The sequence below is a fragment of the Electrophorus electricus genome, chromosome 7 (assembly GCF_013358815.1).
Source record: "Electrophorus electricus isolate fEleEle1 chromosome 7, fEleEle1.pri, whole genome shotgun sequence".
Classification (NCBI taxonomy): domain Eukaryota; kingdom Metazoa; phylum Chordata; class Actinopteri; order Gymnotiformes; family Gymnotidae; genus Electrophorus; species Electrophorus electricus.
The window spans coordinates 17,748,225-17,769,436 of NC_049541.1; the positions used below are offsets into that span (position 1 = coordinate 17,748,225).

At 41.0% G+C, this 21,212-nt stretch overlaps 5 long non-coding RNA genes across 6 annotated transcripts; all 5 read right to left on the reverse strand.

Moving 5' to 3' along the window:
- Positions 1–3,459: 3,459 nt before the first annotated feature.
- On the reverse strand, positions 3,460–4,576 carry LOC113569032. 2 transcript variants are annotated; one of them, XR_004776275.1, is made up of 3 exons: positions 4,508–4,576; positions 3,639–3,758; positions 3,460–3,547 (listed from the first exon to the last, which is right to left on the reverse strand). It is a non-coding gene; the product is annotated as an uncharacterized LOC113569032 (long non-coding RNA). The 2 variants fall into 2 exon arrangements; XR_004776274.1 differs by lacking the exon at positions 4,508–4,576 and adding an exon at positions 4,054–4,131.
- A 3,987-nt stretch (positions 4,577–8,563) lies between these two features.
- LOC118241655 lies at positions 8,564–9,496 on the reverse strand. The gene is made up of 4 exons (XR_004776276.1): positions 9,484–9,496; positions 9,277–9,345; positions 8,785–8,871; positions 8,564–8,605 (listed from the first exon to the last, which is right to left on the reverse strand). It is a non-coding gene; the product is annotated as an uncharacterized LOC118241655 (long non-coding RNA).
- Positions 9,497–10,058: 562 nt separating this feature from the next.
- On the reverse strand, positions 10,059–10,538 carry LOC118241660. The gene is made up of 3 exons (XR_004776283.1): positions 10,399–10,538; positions 10,153–10,260; positions 10,059–10,072 (listed from the first exon to the last, which is right to left on the reverse strand). It is a non-coding gene; the product is annotated as an uncharacterized LOC118241660 (long non-coding RNA).
- Positions 10,539–12,864: 2,326 nt separating this feature from the next.
- Positions 12,865–13,430, reverse strand: LOC118241668. The gene is made up of 3 exons (XR_004776295.1): positions 13,355–13,430; positions 13,160–13,219; positions 12,865–12,905 (listed from the first exon to the last, which is right to left on the reverse strand). It is a non-coding gene; the product is annotated as an uncharacterized LOC118241668 (long non-coding RNA).
- Positions 13,431–13,889: 459 nt separating this feature from the next.
- LOC118241670 lies at positions 13,890–14,283 on the reverse strand. Its single transcript, XR_004776297.1, has 3 exons — positions 14,248–14,283; positions 14,089–14,142; positions 13,890–13,951 (listed from the first exon to the last, which is right to left on the reverse strand). It is a non-coding gene; the product is annotated as an uncharacterized LOC118241670 (long non-coding RNA).
- Between the last annotated feature and the right edge of the window lie 6,929 nt (positions 14,284–21,212).

Sequence of the window (21,212 nt, forward strand, 5' to 3'; positions counted from 1 at the left end):
GTACACAAACCAGGGAGAAATGGTGGCATCTCCCATTAGCACTGATAATGTGAAGGAGTGAAGGTCTGAAAGAGGGTTGAAGACGTTCAGTGTTGCTCTCTGTCCTGATGAAGGGGACTGAAGGAGCTCCTGAGCTCTACCAGTGTACTGTGCAGTGGGGGAGGGAGGGAGGAGCTCAGGAACTGAGTGCAGTTTCTCCTCCTCCTCCTCCTCCTCCTCCTCCTCCTCCTCTCTGTCACAGCTTGTGGAGAGTCCAGGCTTCACCCCACTACACACTCCACTTTCTACACCAGCTTATCCAGCCTGTTCATACTGGTGATCACTACTGTCTCAACTAACTCTGATTAATTACAGAGTTGAGTCACATTTATAGTTTCTTATATATCAATTTGTTAATCCAACTTGATTTCTATAGCACTTTTCATAAACAGTGGCAAATCTAAGCGCTTCACATAAAATATTAAAATTATAAACAGTAACAATAATAAACAATTCATAAACAATTATAAATAATAGATTTAAACATAAATTTCAAACGAAGATCTAACAACTAAAAGAAATGTTAAAAATTAAAATGCTAAAAGATTTCAAATTAAACATGTAAAGAGCTGAGACAAAATCAAATAAAGACAATCAATTAAGAATGAAAAATATAAAAGTGCATTTTAATTATGAAAATTAATTTAAACATTTTAAATTCAAAAATGCTCTGTACTAATCTGACTTGAAGTCTTAAAATGAAAGGGGTTTTGTACAGACTTAAAAGTATCTAGTATCGGGGCTCGTCTAATACTCTGTGTCTACTGGCTCCTTTTAAGAGCTAAACACTTTCTCTCCATGATTAGTCTTTACCTTGGGCAGCACTAACTGACTAATTCCTACTGATCTGAGAATGTTTGTATAATTGAGTGTGTACTTACCAGTAGTAGTGAGTGAGACTGTGGACATCAGAAGAATTAAAGTCAGACAGCTGTCCATCTCCCTCTGCCCTGCACACACTCTGTTCAACTCAGCAGGAAACACGAGCTTCACCTCCACTACCCCAGAGAGACTGAAGGAACTGTTTCCCCTCAGCCCCCTATAGAGAGAGAGAGAGAGAGAGAGAGAGAGAGAGAGAGAGAGAAAGAGAGAGAGAGAGAGAGAGCTCCTCACAGTTGCCAATCACAATCACTGTTACCTTATTAGACAGAGAAGGGGAAATCATCAAACATTCTCCAGTGACAAATCAGAGGATGCATGTTTGACTTACTCCATATATATCAAAAGAACGTCAGCGCGGATGAACAGAACTCCACCTCTCGTGTCTAGAGGCGTCTGACTGAGGAGAGTGTGGTGAGAAAGTCACCAGCATACAGGAGACTGATTTCAGAGAGAGGAAGCATTCAGTGTAGATTCAGCTTTAATGCCACCTGCGCAGAGCTGATCTAAACACTGATTAATACTGTATCTGACAGACAAACACACAGCTAGTTTGGGTAAGGTTACAGATTTAGAAAGACACTAGTTTATCACTCAAAGCACTAGTTTATTACTCGAAATAAACTAAATTGAATAGAATAAACATCCAAAGACTTATATTTTAATAGCCTAAAGTGAGAAAGATGACGCTTGGTTTTCAGTTATTTGAAAGGAAGCATATAATAATGAAAATATGACTGCAAAATAGTAAAACAGTAGATAATTTAATAAAGACTTTAGAATATATGTTTTATTACAATTCAATTTAAAAGTTTTAAAAACCTTTATATAGATAAATGATAAGATATGACAAAATCATTTTTGCCGTATAACTGTAATACATGATTCATCCACAAGATGGCAGAAGAGGATTATAAATTTTATAATTACGGCGGTGAAACATATTTTATTCTACTGACAGAAAAAAGTGAGAAAAATTCGCCCTCACTAAAAACACATAATAAATGCTCTATTCTTCAATGATCAGTTTTTAAAATAAACCAAGAGAGAAAGAGAACAAGTGATAATGGCATAGAGAGTATTATTGTATTCTAAAAGGATTTTGAATACAGCTTTCAAAATGCATCAAAGACTAAATACACACTTTTTTCTATCAGATAAGACTTGTATTTATAACCCTGTTATAACCCAGTCCAGAGTATCTGAAACTTGCACCATTCTGGCTTGTTCCCAAATCACAGACTGTGTGCAGTGTTGGATTCTGGACCAGGCTACACATATGAGAAGACAGTGGCAGAAGGGCTAGGGGGACATTATAGCCTCGACTTTTGTCTCAACTTATCCAGCTGATTAGAAATTTGTGTTCAGTTAAATATCCCTTAGAGTTTATGAATCACAACTGATACAAATTCTTTTGTTTGTTTATTTGTACATGTAGTGGTAACATGAACATAAACTTGACAAACATGTAAACATTCAACCACACAACACATGCACACAGAGACGTAAACAGTTTTACACACATAATCACAAAAGTACTTCCCATTTTACTGGGTCGTCAATGTCCAGTTCATTTCAGTTCAGCTTTATGAAACTGCCATTCAATCTTTGTTCTTTTTTTCTTTGGCCCTCTTATGGTCTTCTAAAGTACTGCAGCACTTGAGTGTCCTGCTGCTCTACAGCAGTTCAGGCTCTGAGCTGTACGGAGAGTGTCTGAGTGAGATCCCACAACTCTTCAGCTATCCTGCAGAAGATCATAAGAGCCACTGGCAACCACCTGCTGCTCGTCAGTCTGTAACTGTAATTATGCATAACTGTAATCTGTAACTAATTCTTTTACTTACCTCATGTGCTGGGAGGTGGGGGTCAGTTGGGGCAGGTGTGGAAGGGCTGCTGTCTTCATTCTCATCTTCCTGAAATCCAAACACACATATTTGCATACTGCATATACACACTAACAGTCTAATTCATTTTCCTTTTATTAAATCTTTCTTCACATGTTTGGAATAATTTTTCTGTTTGCATATTAAAAACATGTTGCTATCTTGTGATGCACCGTGTCCACACTAACCTTGAAGTAGTGGAACTGGAAAGGCTTGGATTGCTGGGTGTAGAAATGGTAGGCCACAAATGCTCCAGCCACGATAAGGATGACGAGTAACAGAACACCGATGCCCATCCCTGCCTTGTGGGCGGGGTGGAGGGAGGGGCCGAAGGGGGTGGAGCTTTCAGTGGTCCATGCATCACATGGATGATCCCATTGGATGCAAAAATGTCAGATTCGGTAATGTAACGGTCATTGACATATCCAGAGGAAGCCTGGAGGCAGAAAGGATTTGTTAAACTTTGTTGGTAATTATTTGCATCCACTAACACAGTTTTCAGGAGACATTGTGCATGCCTGATTTAGACTTGAAGTAAATGTAATTGTTTAGAACATCCACTAACTATAATGTAGCATAAATTATTTAAATATTTACCAGTGTCTGGGGGCTCTGCAGGCTAGGACCCCTTTCACACTGAGTGTATGTCCCAGATGTATTCGAACATGGCTGACGTTAATGAGAGCTTGCAGCACCAGAGCTCTCCCATCCAGCAGGTGGTGCTCTAAATCCCTGTAGGACAGTGTCTATTCCAGAGAGAGGGGGAGTGTGAAACACCTTTAATCTTGACTCATGAAGAATGCAGACATCTGTGTGGTATGGAGAGGACGAAAATACCTCGTTCTCATAGAGACCGTCATTATCAGGCACAAACAGGGTGGACTGGGTGGTTATGTTGCTGAGACGCCTCACAAACTCTTGACCTGATGCTGAAGTTCTGGAGCAATTCAAGATTTGCTGGGGATGGGAATAATTTATGAGACCAGTCAGTGTCAGTTACTGGGGAACATCAGAGCCAAATCTGGTGGCAACAGTCTGATATGAGTGCATCTGATATCAGTGCATCAATGTACACAGCATAGAATGCTAGTCCTCAAGAACTACTCTGATAAAACCAGAAGTAATATGTTCTGGTAACAACAAACTGGCTGTAATGCAGTTTACTCAGGAGTGTTTTCTTCAATACTCCAGGGATTCTGTTTGGAAAGTGCAGAACATGTTTTTCATGCAGCTTGTAAGCTGTTATACTCACTGACATAAAGTTGGAAAAGTTGGGCTTGGAGTAGAGAACCTGTAGCAGGTTTCCAGTGCAAGTGTATCCATCACCAATGTACCCCATCTTACACTCACATTTCACATCTGGTAAAACAATAATATTAACAAATAAATAAACATGCACGCGCGTACACACACACACACACACACACACACACACACACACACACACACACACCCACACACACACACACACACACCATCTATATTTAACAGCATAGATTGTTGTATTAAATGCAAACTTGAGGCTCAGTATAGTTTGGCTTGAAGTTGAAATTAAGGTTTAAGGTTGGTGTTATAGTTAAATATGGGGATTATGGTTTGAGGCTGAGGTTATGGTTTGAGTTTGGAGTCATAGTTGAACTATGGGGTTTAACATGTTTAACATGTTTTATGTTTGTCATACACCGTCATAAGCTGCATGGTCTTACCCTTTGGCCGGTAGCAGAACGTGTCCCAGGTCCTGCTCAGGTCAGTTTGTTTGCCGTAGTCCACGATGCCCACATGACCAAAGCCACATTTGAGGTGGGAATAGCTCATGGGATAGGCCACGCGCTCCTGTTCGAGCCATCCGGCAGAACACAGACTGTACCCAGCCTGCGTGGCCCACAGATAGGACGTCAAACATACCACACAGCTATCTCTATCTCTTGCTCAGATGCTCAGTGTGCCTACTTGCATCTACACCCACCTGCTGAGCATAGGACAGTTGTGTGTATGTAGCAATAGTGCCTCCCTCCTGCTTGCAGGCCTCCTGGGCCTGTGTGTAGTTGAGTTTGTACACTCCCAGTGGAGAACGGTAGTGGAAGACCCCAACGGTCTTATCTGAGGTAAAGCAGATAAAGTGTAGATTACACATTTAGCCTCAACCCTACAATTTCACCCTGATGGCCATGAAATAAACAATTTTCCATACAGTTACTTATATTTCACTCAAATAGAGAAACAATGTGAGAACCTTCATTCTTGCAGGGTTTCCCTAGTACAAACCAAAGAAAGTTGATATTCTGAACAAATATTATTACAGACAGTATTTTATTACAAAACAAATATGGTAGGCAATGACTGGGAAACCTTGAGAGGATTGACTGGGAGGAATGTTCTGCCCAATCTGAAGCAAGAGGCGGGATGTTTTTTGACTTCTGTACTATCCATAACTGGTGTACAACAAAGACAAAGTCTGAACACAAAGCTGCTCATAAGTGTACATATTATCAGAGCACCTTGGGACAAAGGTCAGTGATTAACTTTGTGGTTGTTTCATCTGACCTGAGGCCATGTTTTGAACACTCATGTGGAGAGGTGTGTAGCTGTCAATAGATCACAATCTGGTGCTGAATTGGATCAGATGGCAGGGAACATTCTCGGTCAGACCTGGTAGCCCCAAACATATAGTGAGGGTCTGCTTGGAAACACTTTCCCAAATGATTTGAAGAGAGCTTCTTGTACTTTCTGGAGTAATTGGGGACACTGAGTATGGGTGGACTCTGTTCAAAATCTCCATTGTGGAAGCAGGTTCATTGTGGCTAAATCTTTTTCAGTGCCTGGTATAGCGTCAACCCAAAAACCCAGTTGTGGACTTTAACAGTGAGGGACACCATTAAGCAGAAAAGGAGGCAAGTTGAAGGACATGGTGATCTCCTGGGAAAGAGTGGCGCACTCTCTCTGGGCGAGAACCTGACCCCAAGTGGATGAGTTTAAGTAACTCAGGTCACAAGTGATGGCAAGAGGAATTGTGATATCAACCATAGGATAAGTTCAGCAATTTCTGTAATGTGGTCACTGTGGCAGACTGTAGCTGTGAAGATGGAGCTGAGCTATAAATTCAAGTTCTCAATTTACTATTTCCCAACCATAACCTGCTCATGAACTTTGGAGGAGCGTAAAGCAGAGCTGCTGTTAAGAACAGCCAGTTGAAGTGGTTCAGGCATCTGATAAGGATGCCATGTGGTCACCTCCTGCCGTAGGTATACCAAACATGGCCAACAGGGAGGAGGACTATGGGTAGACCAAGGACATTCTGGAGGGACTACGTCTTCAAGCTGGCCTGGGGAAGCCTGGATCCCACAAAATATATACTAGTAGTCAACTGGTATTAGTCAACCTGGTTGGAGATAAAATCACGCAAAAGTGTCCAAGGTCTTGTTGGAACATTAAGCCTTTCTTAATACCCTTATAGTTTCTTAATATTCATTTGATATGGCCAGTAAAGGTCAGTCCTGGGTCTATTAGATCTCCAAGAACTTTCTAAGGCTGAGATTTCTTACTACATTTTTAGATCCCTAGATTCACGATGGGGAACAATTTAGAGATTCTCTGCTCTGTTGTCAAATATCATAACCTCTGTTTTGTCTTTATTTACTTTCAGGAAATTCTGTCATTCAGTTATTTATGTGCTACAAACAGAGACAGAGTGTCTATTAGGATAATCATCCAGTGAGAGAACTAAGTGTATATGTGTGTGTCATCTGCATAACATTGATAGGAAATCTTATTGTGTTGTAGAACTGGCCTAATCGGAGCATGTATAGCTTAAATAAAAGTGGACCAAGAACAGATCCCTGGGGATTCCACATTACAGCTGTCTTCATTACTACCTATCTGGACAAAGGGAACTCCAGACTTCTTAATATGATCCAGAACACTTTAGGAGAGGTCCTAAAATATCAGTTAGTTAGTTGATCGCCACTTTAAGGTAGAAATGGCCAGTGCACAGTTAGAGACTGAATATCTGGTTGCTGTACATAGTTTATGTTGGCCATCATTAAACTCTTGATTAATGGTATGATTTACAAGGCTGCAGCTGACTGGTTAATTTTGGTCGGTGGATCTCAGTTCCACATGTAAAAACCCCAGCAACACTCCTGTGCATGATAACACTCTGTACCTAATATCTAGTGAGTGTAAGTACAAGATAGTCTGCTGAGTGCATTTTACCGGCAAATGGGTTTTGCTGTGCTGGGCTTAGTCCAGAGGCTTTCTTACCTTGTAACACAAATTGATAGGATTACACTGCTGTCCATTTCCAGAGTAGCCTGCTTTGCACACACATGCTGTCTGAAAGCATAGTGAACAGTGCTTTTATTTCTTCACTTAATTTTTGCGATTGAAGTCAAATTCAGGTATTTAAAACCAACTGGGTTGCAGCCTCCATTACTGAGAATCAGAAGCTGGTTCATAAGTTAAGTTTGTTACATAAGTTAATATTAGTTTTAGAAGTATTAGTATTAATAATAGTAGTAGTATTAGTATTAATAGAAGTACTAGTAGTAGCATTAGTTTTAGTATTAGAATAAGTATTTGTAGTAGTAGTAGTAGCAGTAGTAGTAATAGTAGTCATAGTTGTTGTTGTTGTGAATCTACTAAAAAGCAATACTCTAGCATTCTGTCAGGATCTCCTCTGTCTTTTTTGTCTTTGGTGTTGGCACCTCTCGGGTCTTTCTACCTAACCATACACCTCCTGCTTTGGTTTTGGCTCCTTGCTCCTCCTGGGAGGTGTTCTTTACTCCTCCTCTAAGTAGTCCTCTTTAGCTGTCCATTCCCTTGGTTGCTTGTATACTCCCCTGTTGTATTTGGCGTTAAGCTGTAAGTCTTATGTTCACTCTCTCAAGTGTTCTTAGCCTGTAATGCTCTGCTTGTTAGATTGCTTAATGGCAGGGTTTTGATTGTTTTGTGCTGCCCTTACGACCCCTAGGTTACACATATGAAAACCAAGCACAGATGCACATCCGCATGCACTTGGTCGGGGAACAAACCTTGTTTGGGCCTGTGTGTACACAGTCTGCATAAGCACTGCAGCTTCCACTACTGTCCAGACATGGATTGATTGCTGGAGAATGAGAGGGCCAAAGTCATCAACATGACGCACAAAGGAATGGACAGTACACTGGCCCGAACAGCACATTACAGTGCCCAAACACACACACACACACACACACACACACACACACACACACACACACACACACACACACACATGCACACTCAAGCATGCACACAAACATGCACACTCAAGAAACATCACAACTGAAACTGAGACATGTCAGACTTACACACACACACTTTTCCATCCCCTGCATAACCTGGGTTACACACACACTTCCTGCGTCCTGGGATACTTATCTTACACACAGCGCTGGAGGAGCATCCGCCATTATCCTTCGCGCAAGCGTTCACCGCTGAGGAAACACACACCCACACACAAATACAAACAGAGCCGCGTCTCAAATTTCACTTTGTAACGTGACAAGGGGCAAAGCTTTAAACCACTACCTATCTGTACAGTATGTACCGTTGCCCTGGTAACCAGCTGCACATCTACAGTAATATGAATTATCTGCTACGTTCAGTAGACAACCAGCCGTCTGGCAGGACTCGCAGGCTGTGCCGTTAAAGCCAGGGTTGCACCGACACGCTCCTGTACCATTAATACCGTCCACACACACACCGTTACCAAAACAGGGCTGGCCTTCTGGTCCTGGACAGCGCTCACAGTTAACACCATAAAAGCCCTCGCAACACTTCCTTACCTACAGAGAGGGAGGGAGAGAAAACAAGAGAGGGAACCTCCCTCCAATCAAAACTTAATGATGACAAAATAACAGTAAAATCACATCAGTGTTAAAACATACTCAATCCAACATGTGCAAAATTCAGCACCATCATTTAAACAACTTACAGAAGAAAGGAATTTAAAAATCTCACGTACGATGGTCCGTTTTTGACAGGAAGCCTCACAGCCAATGAACATCCCGTGTTTCCTCCTGCTATATGCACATTTGGTCCTTTTTATGGACTTTGGGCAAAAAAAAAGAGACAAAATCAGGACATATCAGTCTGCTCCATTTAAATGTTCATTTTACCCAGAAAACCCAGCTGAGACTGAAGTCTTATTAACAATACAGTGACACCGATAAAAACAAAATTATATGAACAAGAACATAATATTGAATTCAATGCAAAAATGTAAAAATGGAAATTTAAATGTAAAAACAGTAAATGTAATGTAAATGTAAAAATACCATTAGCCACATCTATGAAACACAGCCACACTCCCAAATGAGCACTGAATGGATTTAAAAAGCTAAACTAATGTTTGGTTAAACTGACTAGATTATGGTTGTAAACAGTGGCACATAAAGTAATTAATGTGTGTGTTTCAGATGAATAGCTTGTTTTAGAGATGTGCCATTGATTTTACCGTGAATACTTGCTGGGTTCCAGGGGGACAACGGCTCTCGGTTGGGTGAAAGCAGTCCATGCACTGCCCCTGCATACAGTGTTATTCCAGAAGATCACAAACTCATGCCTGACAAACAGCTCAGCAAAGTGGGTCTGCCCTGTTGCCTGTGAAGGCGTGCGGCGGGTGAGAGAGTCTGGGAGAGCTGTGCACAGCAGAGGGAATCACCTGGACGATCTTGGTGGGCACTGTGTCACAGCGGTTCCTGGGCACCTTCAGTACAGCAGACACTTCATGGATGATCCCCTTAGAAGTCAAAATGTCTGTAGCAGTCACCAGAGCCTTATTCACCCACCACTGAGAAGGAAAGACAGAAGGAGAGAGAGAGATTTATTAAGTGTGCGGCTCTCGATGCCCTCTTTGTATGAAAGGGTTCGACTGTTCCTCATTCACTAGCGTTACTGTGGGAAGACGGAGACATGTTTGTGTGGGTCTGTGAGTGTCTTTGAGTCTCTGTCTGTGAGTGTCTGTCTGCATGTCTGTGAGCATTTAGGCTCCATTTTCCACAACTGACTGGGAACAGAGTAGCTGTTCTCATGGGTACTGGGTGGTTTAACGCACATCTCTCCTACATCCCATATGTTCCTATGATTTCCCCGTTCACAGGGGTAAAGAGTCGACCTACGTTACTGTCTTTGCAGAAAATGCCTATCTGATAGGAGAAACCCAGCATGGTGTCTTTGTACAGGCCATCCTGCAGGTCCGCCTGCCTCAGGGTGTCACCCAGCACAATGTGGTAACGTGTCACATTCAGGTCCTAGTTTGGAGAAATCACACACTATCACATATAAACAAACATCAAACGTGTGTGTGTGTGTGTGTGTGTGTGTACAGTACCAATGAGCTTTCACCGGTGTTCTTCAGATATTCAGTAATAGCACTGTCCGTAGGTGCGAACAATGTAAAACCAGAGGCGCTCTCCATTTCCTCAGTCAAGTTGAATTTCTAAAGCACCAGAAAAGCTCAATTTAATCATGTTAATGATGCTTACACCATAAAAGCTAAGGAGAGACAATCATATCCTTCCCTGTGAGAGACTGGCAGTATGACAGACCTACAAGAAGAGCATTAGGGGATACCCACAAGAAGCATGTCCCTGAAGAGAGAGAACTGTGGTCTCTGGTTCAGCACCTCAAGTAAACCTTCGCTCAGCTTACGATCAGAGATGAGAACCTGGCAAAGAAACACCAGTCTATCATTTCCACTACATAACAGTACGAGGATTCCACTGCATTTCTGAGGGTTTTTTTTTAATACTTGCTATGTCGATCAGGTGAATGAGTCCACTCTTGGCAACAATGTCTGCTGATACAATTTTAGCTCCAGCCACTCTGGTGGTCTAATGAATAATATACTCAGTGAGAAAATCCCCTTCATTACAGCCTTTTTTTTAAATGAAATTGCTTGGAATGTGTAGGTGTTGGTGTGTGTGTGTGTGTCACACTAACATGCTGATGACATCCTCTCATTTGATCTATACACTGATTGATAGCCTCACAATCTTTCCCATTTCCATGGTAATTCTTCTTGCACATACAGTAATTTTGGAAAAAAATAGAAAGAATGACTGACAAGCTCAGCAAACACAGAGGCTGAATGATTGTCTGGATGGATGGATGTATGGAACATTGGAGAAATGTACAAAGGACTGATGTAGAGTAGGCAAAAGTGGCTCTAAGGCAACATCCATGACACAATATGCTGTGCAAGTGCCCTTAGTCTAGAGTCTGTGCTGGACTGAGTGTCTGGGTTAAGCAGCAGCCTGTCTCACCTGTCCTGGGCCTACGTGGACGCATGACACGTTAGGATGGCACCCGCCTCTAGAGGGCTCCACACAGTTATTGACAGGCTGGCATTCATCTCCATCCTCTTTCCACCCCTTCAGACACTCACACCTGCGGGTGCCTGGTACAGTTTTTATACACCTAGCCTGAGAGAGAGAGAACAAAGACATTCAGAAACACACACACGCATTCACACATGTGTGCGCGGACCAACACACACAAATGCTTTCTTGACCTACGTTGTTACTGCAGCCTACGTTGGGAGGTGAAGTACACGGGTCGCTCTCCACACACAGGAATCCATTCCCTTTGAAACCCAGCTTACACACACACCTTGAACAAAGATACACAAGTAAAATTAAACACACCCCTCCCTGACTGGAAAAATTTGTTCCTTCACATCTTCATACCATATGATGAAGTGAATAAAAAAAACCAGCCTTACTTCTATCTTAACCGAAACCAAACCTATTACAACCCTTGACTAAAAGAAGAAAAGTCTTACTTGCCTTTAAACATCACTACCAAGTCCCAGGGTGGAGCTTTCCCTCCTGCTTCTCTAACCACTCAAGTTGGTTAACGGTAGTGTAAGGGTGGGGTTAAGGGCAGATTAAGGACGGGGCAAAGGTGGGGCACTCACATGAGCTCTCCTTCGCTGTAGACACAGTCAGCATGGGCGTGGTACGGCTGCTTGGGCCTGCAGGGCTGGGTGTGCTTATCACAGAGCTGCCCAGAGAAACCTGGCTTGCAGGAGCCTGACTTACACGTGCCGTGGGCTTCTTGGCGGTTGTCACACATGCCCTGCACACACCAGAAGGCCGGGGTACAGGAAAGAGAGGTGAAGGGAGATTACTGAAGCTCTTATGACAGTCGAGGCTGATAAAGATGGATCTGATCTATGGATATGGGAGGGTACTCCGATGCTTCTTGAGTCGCACTTTGGTCACAGGATGGGCCGTATTTGTTGGGGTGAGCACAGTACTGGCAATGGGACCCTTTGAAGTTGGGCTCACACTGACAAGTGCCATTGCCACCTATACCCTCGAAGCACTGAAACAAAGGGAGAGTTGTGAAGTGGGGTGTGCCTATGTGCACACATGTATGTGTGTGTGTGTGTGTGTGTGTGTGTGTGTGTGTGTGTGTGTGTGTACCATGCCATGAGAGGAGCAGGGGGCAGTGAATCCACCAGGCCAAAGGGAAAAGTCTGATCCAAAAAAGCCTTTACAGCATTGTGGGGTCTTCACAACATGGAGAAAGAGAGACATCATGTTCTACTTTAGCTTCAGTTTTAATACAAAACACCCAAAATGCTGTAGATGTACATAGTACTGTAGATGTACAATGTACAAATCTACTCTGCTCTTAAGTAATTAGTGTCAAGATTCAGGGATAAACGTATCTACTGGAGGTTTATTTTATGACAGTGTGACTTTGTGCCCTGAGTATATGTAAGTGTGTAAGACCGAACTGCTGCACATGCGTTTGCTGGATTTTCTCTTATTATAAATGAAACAAAGAAGTTGGCATGTTGAATCTGTGGAGGTAAAGCCTAATAATGAACCCAGTCTCACCAGTCCCAGAAACTTTGGGTTATTGTATTGTATTGTATTATTGTTGAAACTGACATTTCGATGACCAGCTCCTATAAGGCTGCTGCAATGCTTGCTAGAGCAGATCTGGGACACATGAAGTGATTGGTGTTGGTTCTCATACTCACAGTATGGTACTCACTGCAATACAGGCCAGAACAGGAACATTCAGGTCTAGAGACTTTTTCATGTACACACAGCCCCTGGAAAACGTGTTCTTCACACAAGAGCCACAAGGGAGAGAAATGTAGATATACACAGATAATTTAGATATGCACCTTGAGATAGACACTAAAAACCTCAAACACAATCAACCTTAAACTCTTTTCCATCACTCAGACAAACATGCAGCTATAATGATTACTAGGTATTTGTAAATCCTCTGTAAACCTGTTAATGATAAAATGTTTTGAATTATATAACTTCAGTCGGCGTACAATAATAAAAGTTATGAAGAAGGCATCTTCTTACCATTGAGACACCTGTTGGACAGGTGGACCTGGTGACTGATGAACAGCTCACACACAGACCCTGGAGACAAAAGACAAAATGGTCTTCCACAGAAGCTCTCACTCCAACAAGCAATAGTAGCTTTTTTTCTTAGATGATGTGGGATTCTGCAGATTTAAATCAAACGTAACTTCTAGATGCATGGCCAAAACTCACCTTATATTTAACATTTTCAGTAATGTCACACCGATGAGGGAGGATGGGTTCTATGGTGGGCGGGATTAGAATCTCATCTAGCGAATAGAGACGTCCATTCTTTGCCTCAACATCTGTCTCAACCACTGCTACCCCGTTGATCAAAATTTGACCCTGATTATGAGCAGAAACCATATTGGGAAATGTCCATCCAACACAAACACTACTTACATACCTAAACATGAATGAGAATCAGCCAGAGACTTTATGACCGAATAATAAATGGGAATAACTGACATGCCAGAACAGACAAAAAGCTAATAGCTTTTCTACATTTTTGTGGTGTTTGTTGGATGGTACAGTATGTTTAATCACACAGTGTACCAGACATTCCTATTTGAATAACTGTAAATTCAGCTAGAGGTGGTCAGCATGTGTGTGTTTGTTGACTGACTCCTTCTCATAAATTTTAGCAATGCCAACATTTCCTGGTGAAGTGTTACATGAAATGAAGTGTGAAAATTCTTGAGTACTCACAACAAGGGTGATGTTAAACGCTAGAACTTGATTAGCCATGGACACAGTCTGCGCACTTGAGATGATGTAGCTAACACTCAGCTGATTTCAATGCAAGAAAATAAGACATGAGTGTAATTACAGAAAAAGATGTTTGGTAGCATCATGTGAAAAGATTCAATATGCTATACAGAAGGAACACCACATTCCTACTACATTCTCCAAGCAGAAACACAAACCTGAGCAGAGGAAACAATATGGTTTCTCATCAGTTCCAGTAGTTTTGAATTGCCCTTCAGAGATGAAAGGAACAGAAATATAAAGGCAAAGATCAACTTGTTTCCAGTTAAGTGATGCTAAATATAAAATACTGCAGAAATTTTGCAGTGCAGACCCACCTCATCAGACACAAGGTAGTATAGGTAACCGTCCTTCAGTAAAGAAAAGGCGGTGTTTGTTGGAGCAAACACTGTGTACAGCCACCATGTTGGTTTTCTGATGCAAAGAGACAGACTTAGAGTTTCATACATGCACATTTACAATGTCCCGATATCTCAAGAAGAGACTTAAATTGGGAGAACTTTCCATTGTCAGAAAGAATCTTCATCAGGTTTTCCTGAATTCAAAGAGCAAATTATAAAAAAAGAGTTTTATTTTACTTAATAACTCAGAAAGAAGGATTTCCTGATTTACGTCAGTATTATTAAAAGCATCTGGCTTGTCTGAAAAACACACCTGACTGTCACTTATAACAGTAGGAGGGTCCGTGTCCATCATTTTATCAGTGATGTGGATCACTCCATTCGAAAGAATAATATTGGATTCCAGAAGTAGGCCTTTCCTACGGCTGCCATGGATACGGACTTTAACCTGCTCAGACTTAGGAGAGAAAGAAAGAGAAAGAGAAAGAGAGAAAGAAAGAGAGAAAGAGACAGTGAGACACAGTGAGAGACAGTGAGAGACAGTGAGAGAGTGCTATTTCTATAATATTCAATTTTTGTTCTCCCTCCCTCCCTCCCTCCCTCCCTCCCTCACACACACACTCCCCTACCTCAGTTACTGATTCAGCAGTTTTCCCTGTCAGCGTGTAATAGAGTATTCCATTCTTCAGAGTGTCAGAGTTCATTTCCACAGCGACCATGTGCAACTTGACAAGGTATCGGGCCTTCGCCTCATCTGCCACCAGAGTTTTCACCTGCAGCAGCAGAACAGTACGATGCACATGGGTGTGTGTGTGTGTAACATGGATGTGTTTTGCACTTTTTTATCATTTACACTACTACTTCAAAAGTTTGGGTTCCTATATTTATGCAACTTTATGCAATGTAGGTCTAAATAATGTATGTAGATATGTCATTCTAAACTATCATTTAGTATTTTAGTGAACTAAAGGTCATTAACTATTGAATAATTCATTAAATTGAATTTAATGCAATTTCTCCTGAAATAATCTGCCTCAAGATTTGATCATTGCTTTCCACCCCTTTGTGAAGTATTCTGGATATTAATTTTATTATTAACTCTCTCCATACATGTCTATGAAGCATTTTGGAGTCATCTGCACAATTCTACATAATTCTGGACAAAACTATTTGTGTATTTATGTGCTTCCTAAAAGTTATTGGAAAATTCATGAATTTTTAAATTCTAGTATCACATTATAATAATTTTATGTACATATCCACAAAAAGGTGGATTATTGAGAACACAGATGCAGTGATTCCAAAGTTTTGAACAGTAGTGTATATGTAATTTTATGATTGATGGTCTGTATAACTGAACTCACAGATGTTGATTTGAAAGCTTTGTTGCTTGGTACAAAAACAGTGAACAGTCCACGTGACGTCAGAGGCCAGGACATGACTGCTTCTGAAATACCAACAAGGCACAGCAGAACGTGTGTGACTCTCTGAGCTTCAAGTCAAGCACAGCTCTTTCTTGACCTTAGATCTTCTGTAAATTATATGACCAACCAACGAAATTTCACTAAAAGCCATGCTAGCATTGGACAGCCAGTGTCACTCACCACGCAGATCAATCGCATTGAGCAGGTGACATGTCACTCACCAAAAGACTGATGGCACTGGACAGCTAGGGTTAGGCCTCCAGGTTCTGAGTTCAGATCTTGCAGTCTCTGCATTATATTGCCAAAGCAGATTTTTCCATTGCTAAGGAACCCCTCCAGTCATGTACACCTGTCAGGCAAGAAAAGAAGTACGTACAGTGGTGTGAAAAAGTGTGTCCCCTTCCTGATATTTTTTTGCATGTTTGTCACACATCTTTCAGATCGAACAAATTTAAATATTAGACAAAGATAACACAAGTAAACAAAAAATGCAGTTTTTAAATGAAGGTTTTTATTATTAAGGGGGAAAAAAATCCAAACCTACATGGCCCTGTGTGAATAAGTGATTGCCCCCTAAACCTAATAACTGGTTGGTCCACCCTTAGCAGCAACAACTGCAATCAAGCGTTTGCGATAACTAGCAATGAGTATTTTACTGAACTGTGGAGGAATTTTGGCCCATTCATCTTTTCAGAATTGTTGTAATTCAGCCACATTTGAGGGTTTTCGAGCAAGAACCACCTTTTTAAGGTCATGCCACAGCATCTCAATCGGATTCAGGTCAGGACTTTGACTAGGCCACTCCAAAGTCTTCATTCAGTTTTTCTTAAGCCATTCAGAGATGGACTTGCTTGTGTGTTTTGGATCATTGTCCTGCTGCAGAACTCAAGTGTGCTTCAGCTTGAGGTCACAAACATATGGCTGGACATTCTCCTTCAGGATCTTTTGGTAAACAGCAGAATTCATGGTTCCATTTACCACAGCAAGTCCATGAAGCAGCAAAACTGTCCCAGACCATCACACTACCACCACCATATTTTACTGGTGGTATGATGTTCCTTTTCTGAAATGCTGTGTTACTTTTACGCCAGATGTAATGGGACATACACCTTCCAAAATGTTCAACTTTTGTCCCATCAGTCCACAGAGTATGAACACTGACATTAACTAAGGCAAGTGAGGACTGCAGTTCTTTGGATGTTGTTGTGGGGTCTTTTGTGACCTCTGGGATGAGTCATCGCTGCACTCTTGGGGTAATTTTTGTTGGCCACTCCTGGGAAGGTTCACCACTATTCCATGTTTTTGCCATTTGGGGACAACAACTTTCATTGTTGTTCGCTGGAGTCCCAAAGCCTTAGAAATGGCTTTATAACCTTTTCCAGACTCATAGATCTCAATTACTTTGTATTTCATTTGTTCCTGAATTTTTTCGGATCACAGCATGATGTCTAGTTTTTGAGGATCTTTTGGTCTACTTCACATTGTCAGGCAAGTGCTATTTAAGTGATTTCTTGATTGAGAACAGGTGTGGCAGTAATCAGTCCTGGGTGTGGCTAGAGAAATTGAACTCCACTTTCCAAATATGTGATAAACCACACTTAATTTATGTTTTAACAGGGTGGGGGGGTGCAATCACTTTTTCACAAGGGGCCATGTAGGTACAAGGTTCAATAAAGCCTGCTTTTAAAAGGTTTGGACAACACTGTCTTAATTGCACAGAAATTCAGATTAAATTAATTACAGAAATTCAAGAGACATTAATGCCTTTATACCCCTGACAGAAAAAAGTCATCAAGCAAACCTACTCCACTGTTCCTGTTGCCACTATTCTACAGAGAAGAATCAAACCAAATGACAGTTTGGCAGCTTTAGCAGCTTAAAGTTTCTCCATCCCTGCTATGAGGGCTGTTTCTAGCATGAAGTTTCTCCGTCACTGCTATGAGGGCTGTTTCTGTAGAATGTGCCTGTTTGTAGCCAGACTGACTAGATGAAAGGAAGCAGATCTCCTGAGATTGTCTGGAACAGAGTGGAAGGCCTTGGATCCAGTGGACATGTAGATGGATTGCAGGAAGTCAGGAGTTGAAGAATTTCATCTGAGGAGAGAGGAGAAAAATAAGTCAGAGAGTTGGATGTTGGGGAATGCACACTGGTTGGAAGAGTGGGAACAGAGGAAAAGGACTGGCAGATTGCTACAATGTTCTCCTCAAAGAGGGTGATGAAATCCTAAGGAGTAAGAGATGAGGAAGGAGTGGGAGGGGGGATTAAGGAGAAAAGAAAAATAGTGAAGAGCTTGCGTGGATCAGATGCTGATTATTCAAATTTTCCTCTGTAGTAGGATGACTTTGCAGATGTTATGTCCAATGAGAACTTGGAAAAGAGAGACTGGTATAAGCTGAGGTCTGAATCTAGGTGAGATTTCTTCCACCACCTCTCTGCAGTCCTTAGTTCTCTCCTGTGGCAGCGGAGTGTTTCTGTTGGTGAGGGGGCATGTGGGGAGGACTTTACAGGTCTATAGGAGAGAGAGCACAGAAGAATCATTGATGAGGAGAGTGTAAAAATGAAAGAATCTGTAACTGCCTCCAAAGAGAGAGAGGACAGAGAGTCATGGTGGAAGGGTGGACAAACTAGTAGGGAGTAGGGAATAGTAGGGAAAACGCATTCAAGTCCATAACTCCTACACAGTCATACAGACAGACACACATGTAATGAACCAGTTATGACATTGGGAGGCTCTACAGTGCACAGTTACCTACTTTGCACTTCACAGGACTTGTATTTAAACCTAAATGGGCAGAAGTCAATAAAAGTAGTTCACATCAATACTTGCAATTATATCAAACATGTAATTATAGTATGATGTTGCCTGCAATGTTTGAGTGCATGGCTCAACCTACAAGAGACTTCAGATACTTGTTCACAAAAAATTCCTTAAGCCCTCCAGTAAGACTGGTATGAATGTATATGATACAATGTAACAATTAATGAAGTTTAATGCCATACCATATAGAACATCACAGTAAACAGGGCTACCTAATTGTACTTGCAGTCATATTAACATATAATCAGTGCAGGTTATAACAGCAACATGGTACAGTTCTTATGTTTTTATACTATCACCAAAACTAAACTCAGAAATTCCCCACCAATTCACATTAGACCCAAAATGCCAGTTTGTGCATTGTAAACACCTTGACTTGTCTTGGTTGCAAAGAGACAGGGTGTTTTCATAAAACATTCACAAATGTGATGTAACCAGACACATGCATATAGCCTTTCACTCAGTTCCATATCAACTAACCAGTCAGGCATCCACAACTTCCAGTATGGTGCAACAAACAATAGAACAGCACTGAATATTTCAATTTTAGACCATCATCAAAAACTCAGTCACCAGCTTTTCTCATTATATGCAAATTGCTATTGTATACATTTTAAAACCTTTAATGACTGGATGGAGGGCATGGGATATTCCAATCTATACATGTATATGTCTATGTCTGTACATTTTTATTAACTTAGGAAGCTCCTCAATCAAATTTCCAGTTCATCAAAACACTTTATTTCATTGTCACCTAACCTCAAACACCTTTTTCACGGCATCTTCAGGAAATAGTGGACACAGTCAGAATGTTATGTGTCCACGGAAGGTGATTTCTGCATCCATGTTGCTTCATGTCAGACTGGCAAGACTGTGCTTGGCCCCGGAAGTGCTGCTCACATCTATATTTATTGTTATTGTTATTATTGGTAGTAGTGTTAATGTTTTTATTATTGTTGTTATTATTATTACTAGTAGTATTATTGTTATTAGTATTAGTAGTATTAGTATTATTATTAATAATAATAATAGTAATACTGTTATTATTATTATTATTATTATTATTATTATTATTATTATTGATTTTGTAATGTTTATTTCTATTATTTTGTGAAGTTAAAATATAAACATTTTCAATGCCTTGGCAATATTGTATTTTATAAAAATCCCATCAGTCAGTCTGGCTACGTAACACTGCTAGTCTCTGGAATTTAATGTTGATATTATTACTCACCAGAACCTACTTTAACATTATAGTGTCATTACACTGGGCTTTGAATTAGGCAGTTTTGGTATTCTGGATTAAGATTTCGGTGGTTCTCCTGGCAACAGCATCACCTGGTAATTGATGTGTTTTAGTTATTGTGTGTGCCCTGTGTTTCATGTGCTCCGCCTCCTTATTGTACTCACCCGTGTCCTGTTTATCCCCTTGTTAGCAAGACAGTTATGGAGTTGATGAGATTCTTTATTCTCTGTAACGTAAACAACAACAAGCTCACTGGTGAGCTAACTCAGTAATAAAAAGGAAACTGAAATAAGCAGTTTTTATGTATAATGTGTTACTGTAAAAGTGTAATTATACTAAATCATGCACCCATTACATTATGTCTCTCTGTTCTTACACACGTTACATGATGACTTTGCCCAAGATGCAAAATAACCAAAACAGCTTCATACTTTTTGGTCTTCATTTTTTGGTTAAATTTCATTCTGCAAGCAATCTGAACAAGGAGTAAAAAGGGATCTGAGCAAGTGAGTGTGTATCAGCATCATTAATCTACATGTAATCTGAATTACAGGAGACGGGCTGGTTGTCACATTTTTTATTATGGCTCTAACCTCCCAATCGTATAATTTCCATCAGACAAACATAGACATCATGAACTAGCAGAGTGTCTCCCTGCACAAAGGGAGTAGAACCTTAACAGTTCCACCATTGGTATAATGAGCTATTAGATTTTCAATACATGTTGTGCATTTGTGAAGACCTGCTGCATGGTGGGATTGGTAGTCACAGCATAGGGCTGGTTGTCATGGTGAAATTTGTCACGAAGGGTCGGCCTCTCCACAGGGGAACCACGCCCACTCACCGTGAGATACAAGGGAAACGCCTACTTCGTTCCCAATCACCTGCCTACTAACCCGGTGCACCTGTTCTTTGTCTCTCCTATCACCTATTTCAACCCGCAGGTCGGTAGGGAGGATGCTGCGCATTAATGGCTTACCTTGAGAGGAGTTACCAAGCCAAGCCAAGCCAAACCAAACCATACCAAGCAAAGCATTCTTCTTTCCTGATTTTCATTTTCGCTACCAGACTTTTGTGCATTCACCTATGGAGAATAAAGAGCACTTTCTGGCAACCTCACCTCTTGCTCCCTCTGTGCCGCCACCATCACAAAATTATATTAGCCCTTTAATAAATGACTGTACAAAACAGAATAACACCTTTTAACAAAATTTCATTCTCATTTAAGAGAAATGAATGAAAAATTTACCAAATATTTCTGTGAATAAATATCAATAGAAGTGAATCTAACACTGTTCAGTTCACTTAATCTAATGCTTCGAGTAGAATATTTACAGTTGTGGCAAATTGTTTGATTGATATTTGCACCATAAATTCAAGGAAAAAGAACACACCTTGAAATGACACACCTTGAGATGACATCATCCTCATCATGAATGTGACAACCACTACC